The sequence below is a fragment of the Brassica napus genome, chromosome C5, assembly GCF_020379485.1.
Source record: "Brassica napus cultivar Da-Ae chromosome C5, Da-Ae, whole genome shotgun sequence".
NCBI lineage: Eukaryota > Viridiplantae > Streptophyta > Magnoliopsida > Brassicales > Brassicaceae > Brassica > Brassica napus.
Genome location: NC_063448.1, coordinates 17,162,003 through 17,172,728, shown reverse-complemented (window position 1 = coordinate 17,172,728; position 10,726 = coordinate 17,162,003). Strand labels below are relative to the sequence as shown.

The window sequence follows — 10,726 nt, the reverse complement described above, 5'->3', positions numbered from 1 at the left end:
AAATTGCAACGGAAACCATATATTTAAATATATACCTGAGAGCAGATTTCTTTCCTTCAGACACCAAAGAGCACAGTGTATAGTACTTATAAACAGAGAAGCATATTCGACGAGTTTGAGCTGTAGCGTAAGGCTTAATGATAACAAAAATCATTGAAAAAGTTAAGCTAGTACCTCTCTTTTGGAGTAAACCAAAGTGATTCAGTTGAAACCTGCAGTGAGCATCAATGCTTAGCCACCTGATCAAAAATCATCAACGCTTAGCCACCTGATCATGGAAACAAAACAAACTAATACCAGAGGGAAGCATAATAGATAGATGGAACATTTATGGCGTATCTCCTCGATAATGGGAACGTCTATTTCACAACTTTGTACTTTGGTGAACACATGCTAAACAAAAGAAGGGGTTGGACAGTAGTTTTTTTCACATACGTGGGCACAAAGGTTCATATTGTTAAAAAAAGGTTTTCAGCTCTAAGATAAAAAATTGTTACGTAGTAATGTAAGAACCTACCTGGGAAGTATGGTCCTCATCGTCCGAGTCCTCCACACCTGTAACCAATAGCAGTTAACATAAAGCCCCAAACTAATTCTGGAACACTAATTAAGGTGTTTGAGTGGAAGCCATAAGTGTACTCAAGGATAAGGCATATAATATATATGCTATTTCCATTTCTCTCAGCTTCCTGAAGAGCTAGAATAAGCAACTTCTTTGGTGTCAGTGTTTCTACCATCATATTTTCGTTCGTGAAAATTTTCATTGTGTTTCTTGCAATACGAACACATCAACCTAACCTTAAAATTTTCAGTGAAAGTGTTAAAACCTCCGGAAAATTGATCCAAAGTCGAAGAAACAATGGAACATTTCTCAGAGAGGAGGTGATGCTTACTTGTTTCCTGAAGAAGAAGCAACTTTGCTTATCCCTTGCAACTTCTTCAGTAAGTTTAATTGCCAAATAGACAGAACATGAATGAGACCTGAGGAAAGAAAAACAAACTAACAATTATAGAATACTAGGGGTGGCCCGCCCTACGGACGAGAAGTTTACATTAAAATTATTTTATATTAAAATATATTTAATTTTATAAAACATTTGAAAAATACTTTAAACTGAATATAATAAATATATTTTTCTAATTAAATAATATATATTATTTTGTTAACATTTGACCCTTTTAATTTATAATCGTGTTTGTTATCAACTATATTTTCATAATTCATTTCAGTTATCATCACTGGAGCTCCCACTTTTAGACATTGTATAAACTACATATTTTTTAGTGGACAGTTAATTAGTTTGTTTATTGATATTTAGCCTAATTTTTTATCTGTCCGGTCAAGAAAGAGTGCCAAAGTATCGTTGCTACCGAGCTAGATCAGTATCAAAAAGGTGTGTCATGTATGCAAAGAGAGGTGGTGGTCAAGCTTGGATGCCACCGTGAATCCTCAGTGAATATGGAGAATCTGCAACGCTTGTTAAAGTTTCAACAGTCAGATCAGATGACCCGGTTTTAGTTACAGTTTGTGAGGTAGTGGAAAGTGATAAATCTAATCATTTGTAAACTGCAGGAGTTAGGTAAACTAACGGTGTTTATTTATTCAAATATTCTCTTAGTGTTACAATACAAACAAATCTTTGTTTTGTCCTTTACGTCTCATTAGGAAATGCCTATGCTAGTGTACATCATGGTGAAGTATGTAGCGATTGCATGTGGAGACGCTGAAGTATTTATAAAGATTGCGCAGTGACTTACAAAGAGAAGATATGGGATCATGTTGCTGGAGTTGTGATTGTAGAAGAAGCTGGTGGTGTAGAGAGTGATACAGGCGTGAGAAAGTTATATTTCACAAAAGGAGCTTATTTGGAAAGTGGAACGTCTTGACGGAAGAATCATAGCATATCTTTAAAATACAATATTTATCAAAAATCTTAAAGTACATTAATTTTATTCCAAAAGAATGATTGTGGAGATCGTAGGAAATGGTTAAATTGCCATGGAAATTGTGATTAATAATTAAAAAAATTAGTTTGCTTTCTGGTTGCTTATTTCTCAGCATATGATTCATGTGAATTGTCTTCTTTAAGTGGGAGATCCATAATAATGTTTAAACATCTTGTAGTTATTTACAACCAGATCATATAGTCTCTTAGTATAAAATTCTAAACTAATACTGACCAAGAGTTAATTAAAGAAATTCAGTTTATCTCATGTTTGTTAAAAATCACATAAGCAAGCACTTTCTTGATTCAGTTTTACTATGCTTATTTTGAAAAAAAAAACAAAGCCTCTTCAATCGTTGGTAAGTATAGTTGCGAATTTTAATTTTCAAGTGAAGATATGAATTTTTCAATACGAAGATGAGGTGAACTTTTTAACCATATTTTCTTGATGGGTACGAAAATGTTTTAAACAGCCAAATTCAAAACACTGACACAAAAGACATCAAACTGGAACATATTGATGCTACAAATTTTTGGAATTAAATAAAAAAAAGGATTAGAGTAACTGTGAAAATATAAAACAATATCATGGACTCCCAGGCTCTAAAGTTCAACCATGGTGTGCCTTCTTTGTAGAGTGTCCAACCTGGGGAGTGAACTCAGTACATATGGATTCAGCTCAGACAGTGGTATTGACTCAATCTTCTTAACACCTCCATGTTGACGAACCGTAGTCAGTCCGGCATCAGCCTGAGTAAAGTAAAGCGTAAGGTGAGTGAAAAGTTTCAAATTGACAAAACTACTCTATCTCTTAATTAGCCAAACAACATATATGAGAGTAGTTGGACAGACCTTTGAAGCGGATGGTAGTATTAATACCCTCAGTTTTATGTGTATCTTCATTGTATGTCGTTTCAATTTTGTCTAGTCAGTAATCGGTACATCAAACCTCTACAATCAAACAAAATACCAACAAACTAAGCATATTTTAGAAGTCTAAGCCATTCATCCATCTATTAGTGAAAATTTGATTTAAATATTGATTGCAGAGCATAGACCCAATAGTACCTTCAAGGGAGCAAAATGGTCTAGCTCCAGAAGCAGAGCCAGCAGTTGCACTATCTTGCGACATAGCAGCACTCCTCGTCCAACGAACAAAGCTGCAAGAAAATTTGCAAAAAAAAAGCTTTCATATTTACATGCAAGAGAAGCTTAATTCTCTCTACTAAACTCTTATCAAACGGATAATAACATCAAATACACCTAGAAACTCTAACGTATTCCCCAAAAAAAAAACAATCAGGGAACACAATTTCATTTCTCTCTCGACTCATTCAACCACAAGAGTAAGAACATAATCTGAAAGCATATCAAACCCCAATTATTGAAAATCCCTTCTATGCAAACCATTACCTCCTGTGACGTCCGTACAGATTGTGAGTGGCTAGAACCTGGAAGTGTCGCAGAAAAACATGAGAGGCAATGGTAGATATGTATTTGAATTTTGACAGTCAAAAGCTTTGGTTGCTCCTTGTTACATCACACAGACTTAGGTCAGAGAGCCTGCCTTCCTTCAGGATGTTCCCGAAAGTATGAGCCGATGAAAATTGATTGAGGCATGGATGAAAACGGACTGTAACCCACTTGAACATAACACGTAATCAGCTTATTTCGCAAGGATGCATGTTATTAAAGCGAAATCAATACCAAGGGTTGTTACCTTCTCATCGACCAGTACCACATCAACGGCCGCAACTCTCCACCTTTCTTAAAGTTTCGAGCTTCCTAGAAACAAAGAAGCCTCGTGATAACACTCTAACTGCAGCGGCCAGCCTTTAGCTCAGAGAAGTGGGCCGTCGAGTTGCCATTGTCGTGGATAAGATAAAACGATTAAGGGTTTTCTGATTTAGAAGGTAAAGATTGTCCAAGAGCGATGATAAAAATGTTGTTAATAAGCAATGAAGCAGACGTAGTGGGGATTGAGGATTGAATGCCATAACTACAACCGTTTTGCAAAAGGAACTTTGTGGGGGAGGTGAAGGGAAACGCAGAATCGAGAAGGGGAAGGGAATCAAATAAAATATAAGACACATATGAATACCAGACTAATAGCCCATAAAACTACAAATAAGAGCCCAAATAATATCCAGTCTGCGAGGTCCAAAAGCCCACATCACAAACGAAGCCCAAAGCCATTTGCGTGAAATTCACTTACGTAAAAAGCAACGGAAAGTAAAGCACGGGCACGTTAAAGCAGAACGTGTGAGACACACTGCCTACCTACCGAGTCGACACGTGGCGCAAAACCCCCCATCCTCCTTGCTGACGTGGACAGCCTGAAAAGGCAGATAGTTCAACTTTATTTATAAAGATGTGTTGTGGAAGTATCGAAGCGAAAAGAAGGATAAAAAAATATGTTGGCGGCATCTGTTGAGCCAAATCTTTCTCTTCCCCTGAACAGAGATATAAAAAATAATGATAATTTTTTTCTAGTAAGCTAAACCTATGAAATTGATGTAATACCTGCAATGTGAAGATTGAATTCAGCTATCATCCCCTTAAACTTGGTATCATTTGGTGTTGCTTTAGCGGTAGAATATTCTTCTAGCTTCAGTACTGCAAATACATAATAGTGTGAGAAGATATATCATGATTCTAATCATCTTTAAATATATAATCATCAAATTTGATTCAGAGAGACAATTGACATACCCTTTCGGAGGTAAGCTCTTGCCAATGTAGGATCTAACTCGATGACTTTGTTCACAGCAAAAGCTCTGCTCATGGAGAGTCACAATAAATCATATGGACATATGGTAGGCTTAGTAAACATCCAGACAAACCTGGAGAAACAGAAGGAAACTATTATTCAAAACTGCAACTAATACTGAAAGTAGAATCATCTGGAAAGAAACTTAAAGACATGGAGGGTAAGCCAAACGAAGGCCTCAGGTCAACACAAAGGAGTTTAGATTAATCTAATCAGATGAACATGGTAGAATCTTTTTAATACTTACCGATGAGGCGATGATGTAAATATCTGAAGGGTTATCAATAGAAAGCCAACAGTCAGTCTAGAGATCATCTTAGTGGCGTTTTTCGGCTATATTCCGTTTTCCCTGGCCGGCGTTTTCTCTAGTACATTAAAATAAATAGATTCAGAAAATATAATAACTCACCTCTACTGTATTTATTTATGAATTTCTGATCAGTTACTCCATAAAAAGTATAATAACTCATCTGTCGTGCTTCCCTTCCTCGGCGACTGCCATGGCTGACTTCATCAGCTACGCAGCAAGCATGAGCTACGTCTTTGACCTAACCTACTGTAAGAATGACCCCAAAATATCAGATTAACAAATAAAAAACAAAAGCGATCATCAGAGAATGATTTAAGAGATACAAAGAGAAGATGAGTTCAAGAAGAAGATGAATCGTGGAGAGGTGAATCAATTGGATTTATCATGCAGCCATTAATCAAACCGTTTCAGATCGCAAGAAGAATCGCGAAAGCCACTGCATAGCCGTCGATGGATGATTTCGTTTCTACGGTTTAATGAAACGCATAGTTCGTCCTCATTTGTTTGTTCTTTATATATATAGATCTCAAATGGAAATGGGCTTCCTGAGCCATTCAGATCAACACGCGGGCTCATAAAAAAAAAGAAGCCCAACAATACCCAAAGCCGTGCTGACATGTCCGAATGCAGGTTTCCTATTGGATGATTTTCTTATCCTATGTGGACAGCCTAACTGAGGCTTATATTCCCCTTTTATTACTTGTTTGATATGAGCATTGTTCTTTGAGAAACATTATTTCATGCACGGATGCACCCTGACAAATCTCTGGGATGAAATCCTAAACTGGCTCCCCAGCTCTTTGCAAGATGCATCAATTGAAAGGACACTACTAATTTTTGGTCCAGTAATAACTATTTAAATATATCTTTCAAAGAAAAATCTGTAGTGAAAGGTCGAAGTCGAACTTCTGATCCTACCATTGAATCTGTGTTGTTTTCTTTTAGATTTGGGCCTCAAATATAATTAATCTATGAAGGTTACAAACCCATGCTTGGTTGACCTTGTATCTAAAGGCCGGGCTGGGGATGGATTGGTTGACCTTGTATCTAAAGGCCGGGCTGGGGATGGAGAAAAACTGGCGTATTCACAATGTTCAATTTCATACAAAGCTTCCATTATTTTTTTTTTTTTGTAACTTTAAAAGATTAAACCCGAATCTATTAAAACACACAGATCTAACTTCCGGATGGAAGGTGCAGTCTACGGATAAACTCTTTCTCAGATATTCAAGTGGGCCGGTAGTCCATATCCGTATAGGATAACCAGAAAAATGTGACTTAGTTTCGCATATAAAATGTGATAGACATCCCAAATCTTTCCTTTTACCACTTGACCGCAAGCTCCCGGTCAAAGCTTCCATTATTTTCGGTATGTGTTATAGAGGAATTAATATATTTTTTTCTATATTTTTCAGATATGTTTTCATATATATTTTTATAATAATATTTTCTTTTAAAAATAATATAGGAAATTATATTTTTACCTCTATATAGAGAAATTTTATTTTTACTTCTATTATAAAAATAAATTGTGAATATCATTATAATAGAATTTCTCTATTTTTGAAAAATATAGAAGTGTTAGAGATGGTTTAACAAGGAAAATAAGTTGTAAATTGTAAATGGGGACAGAAGATCATTCAAGCTTGTTTTAAATCGTAAAGTGAATCATAGCGTTTGCAAATGTTTGGTTAGAAAGCATCGATTTAGCTCTCGAGTGTTAGTTATTCATCTGGGCAGATGTCAATATAGGTTAACGGTGCTAATTTTATAACAGACAGTTTCACTATTTTTAAAGAGAATTAGAAAATTTGTTTCTAAAAATAAAACACTAAATAAAGAAATTGGGCCTTTGATCATCAGATCCATTTAGCCCATTTTCTCAGTGGTCCCAAGCAACATAATTCCATGAACAAAATGATTTTGTTTCTCAAAATCACCGTCCAAGCTGCGGAAACGTTGAATCTATAGAAAGTGATCAGCTGGTAACTTCTCACTGTATATACATATCCTCTTTGGCAGATATACATTTTGGTGTCATCCAAGGTCTCACAAGTGGAGAGCTTTATCATGCGTTTGTCAGAAGCATTGAGTTTAAGTCTCAATGGTATGCTTTAAGTCTCAATTCATAACCTATGTTAGAAATCCGTGTTCATCACTAGGTCTTTATATCTTGCCCAAAAGTACACAAAATGGAGCTTTCGTCAGTTGTGGCAGTGGAAGCTATGTTATTGTACATGATGTTCAACGTAAGAAAAAATACTATTTGAGATAACTAAGAAACAAACACTTCTCTTCTTGCTTTTTACCATTTACTTTGACTACTTCTTGATAACCCGTTGATCTCTGGCATAGTGGCATGTGTTTCTTCATTTAGCCATCCTGTTGACCCTTTGGGTGTTGTTACATCAAAGCTATACTTATTAGGAAAAAAAGCTAAAGAGAAGTGAGTTTTTATTTTTTCATCACTTTGCTCTGTTTTTCATTTCATAGCCCATAACAAAACATTTGTATTGTATATCTCGCAGGGAAGGACCTTCTCAATGTTAATACTTTTTTTTAACGCTGATTGTATTCAAAATAGAAAAATTTAACAAAAAACCTCCTAAAAGCACACACACCTCAGTAACAGAGGATTAGAAGAGCAGAAAACAGAAATGTAGAAATTTTAAAAAAGGAAAAACACCAGTAAATGCCATAACAACTCGAAAAAAACTGAAGATGCGGAAGTGAACTGCAGTGATAGCAGACAATCCACAACGCCACATCCATGTGACTAAACACCATCATAGGATGCCTCTTCTCGGATAGCAAGGTCAAGCCACTAAGAACCACCCATTGCCAGATACGATTGGTAGCGCTGGCCACTTGTGACACTATTCGCGACGGATAGAGCAACTCTGTTCCGCTCAACGACATATTCCACATTCCATTCATTGAAGGCATTTAGGTCTGAGTGATAGCATAGATCAGAAACCTCAAGGCTGGAAACTTTTCTGGGTGGAGGATAGCTTCCCTTGCTATGTAGAAGAAGATTATATAATCACTCGCGTGTTAATACTTAATACAAAGGTTTAATAACCACTAGTGCGCACAAGTAAACCTGCAGACTTTCGGTTATTCAGAATAACTTATTCACATGCTAAGGTTATAGTAAGTAGATTTGTTTTTTTTTCTTGGTAGATGGCAGGAGACAATAGTCTCCTACTTTTTATTCAAATCTAAACTTCGTTACAAGAAAATCTGTCTTGCTCTAGCAATCTCATGAATATCATCCGACAAGATGGAAGCAACATGCTCCGGAGCAAACTCAAAATAATGTAAACCGTAAGATAAAGAAAAAGCATAGTTAGCTAATCCATCTGCTAGACAATTAGCCTCCCTATACACATGCGAAATCTTGACTAACCAGTCTCTTGATATGAAGCCATAGCACAAACGTACTAGGAATAACAGGGGATGAGAATCCTGAATCCCTGTCTTAAGAAAACCCACCACACTCTCGGAATCAACCTCCACCTCTAGCCGTCGAATCCCCTTATCCCATGCTATGCAGAAGCCGTAATAAACACCCCACAACTCCGCTAATGGGGCTGAACAAATCCCAATATTGATCGCAAAGCCTCCTCTCCACTCTCCATATTCATCACGCATAGCCCCACCTGCTGTAGCCAGTCCCGAATTTCCTTTAGAGGATCCATCAGTATTCAATTTGCACCAGCCATTACCCGGCTTACACCATGCAATCTGTCTCTCCACACGCGCACCAACGGTCTAGCGGGGCCGCAGTTTCTTATTTGCTAGTATCACCTCCTGAGTCTTATCTTTAACAAACTGCACCCTATCTCGACACTTCCCAGTTTCACCGAAGACATACGCACACCTCCATTTCCAACACCACCACACAGTCAACGCAAACATTGTAGGCCGTTGATCTCCATTAGCCGACGTATCGTTTGTTAGATTCTCATACAGCCATTCTAAAAGTGGTTGATTAAAGAACCGCTGTTGTTTTCTTAGGTTCACAAGTCTTCTCCATAGTCCCATTGCAGGAGGGCAATTTCGAAGGACATGAAGGATTGTCTCGTCTCCATTCTTGCACAGTTGGCACATTCCATTATCACTTAAGTGTCTCCCCTTCCTCTCCATATTCGTTATGATAACTTGGTGCGCAACCAACCATAAAAAAACTCTAACTCTTTCTGGTACCATAGCCCGCCAAACCCGACTGTAGAAAGCCTCCATATTTGGTCTCAGTGTCTCGTCTGTTGTCAAGAGTGCATACGCTGATTTCACAGAGAAGAGACCATTCTTACTTCCTCCCCACGACATCCTATCCCTAGCCCCTGTGACATCATCGATCACCACCGAAGCTAAATGTAATCGATTCTCCATCGATATGTACGGTTCAATTTGTTGTGTTAACCAACCTATCCCATTCTGCCATAAATCACAAGCTTTTGCCTCCAACAGTGCTTCTGGAATATCCACCATACTCAAGCCATGTAGAGGTTCATGCAACAACCAATTATCTTTCCAAAACCGTACTCGGCGACCATCTCCTAGTATCCAAGAAGCTCCTGGAATCACAACTGCTCAAATTCCCAACACCAAGCTCCTCCACGTCGGCGACCAGCTCCCCTGAGGCACCAACCATGATGATTCATGTATCTCACCTACACGAAACTTCTTACGCAAGATTTGCACCCATAATCCATATTGTGTGTTCAACAATCTCCAGCCGAGTTTAGCTAAGAGAGCAATGTTCATTTCTTTTGCTGATCTTATGCCCAGTCCCCCCTCTCTCTTCGGTTTACAGATTTTCTCCCAAGACACCAAATGTTGTTTTCTGATCCCTTCACCACTCCCCCAGATAAAAGACCTAGCAATTTTATCCAGTTGGATCAAATTCGACACCGGCAATGCTATCGAGCGAGCTCATCGTGTGAACCGGAATTGATGAGAGAACAGATTTAGTGAGAGTTATCCTTCCAGCTAAGCTCAAAAATCTCCTCTTCCAACCAGCCAATTTAGACGAAACGCTCTCAATGACTGTCCCAAAAGTCTCTTTATTAATTCTCTTCTGCAAAACCGGCATGCCCAAATACTTTTCCAACTCCTTTGTGCCTTTGATTCCGCTTTCATCACTGATCAAATTAGCTAAATCTCGATGAACATTTTCAGAGAAGAAAATTAGAGATTTCTCCAAGCTAACTTTATGTTCTGATGCTCCACAAAACCTCTCCAGCACCTTTCGTATCACTCGGATCTGTGATACTGAAGCTTCTGCAAACAAGATCAGATCATCCGCAAAGCAAATATGTGATCAGATCATCCGCAAAGCAAATATGTGATAAAGCTGGGCCACCTCTAGATAACTTGATTGGTTTCCACTCCTTCTTTGCAACAGAGAAGTCAATTTGGTGGCATAGTCTCTCCATACATAACACAAAGAGATATGGGGACAAGGGATCTCCCTGTCTAAGACCACGTTGAGGTGTAAACGCTTATGTTCTCTCCCCATTCCACAGTAGACTCATACCTGGATTCATAACACACTCCATTATCCATTTGATCCATATATGTGGTAACTTCGCTGCATTAAGAGTATCCTCTAAGAAGTCCCATCTGATGCGATCATAAGCTTTCTCAAGATCCAACTTAAGTAACATCCAGCCTTTTTTCCCTTTTTTCCTTCTC

At 37.9% G+C, this 10,726-nt stretch overlaps 1 long non-coding RNA gene across 1 annotated transcript; it reads right to left on the bottom strand.

Moving 5' to 3' along the window:
• Positions 1-2,444: 2,444 nt before the first annotated feature.
• On the bottom strand, positions 2,445-2,943 carry LOC125587991. The gene is made up of 2 exons (XR_007324388.1): positions 2,799-2,943; positions 2,445-2,696 (listed from the first exon to the last, which is right to left on the bottom strand). It is a non-coding gene; the product is annotated as an uncharacterized LOC125587991 (long non-coding RNA).
• Between the last annotated feature and the right edge of the window lie 7,783 nt (positions 2,944-10,726).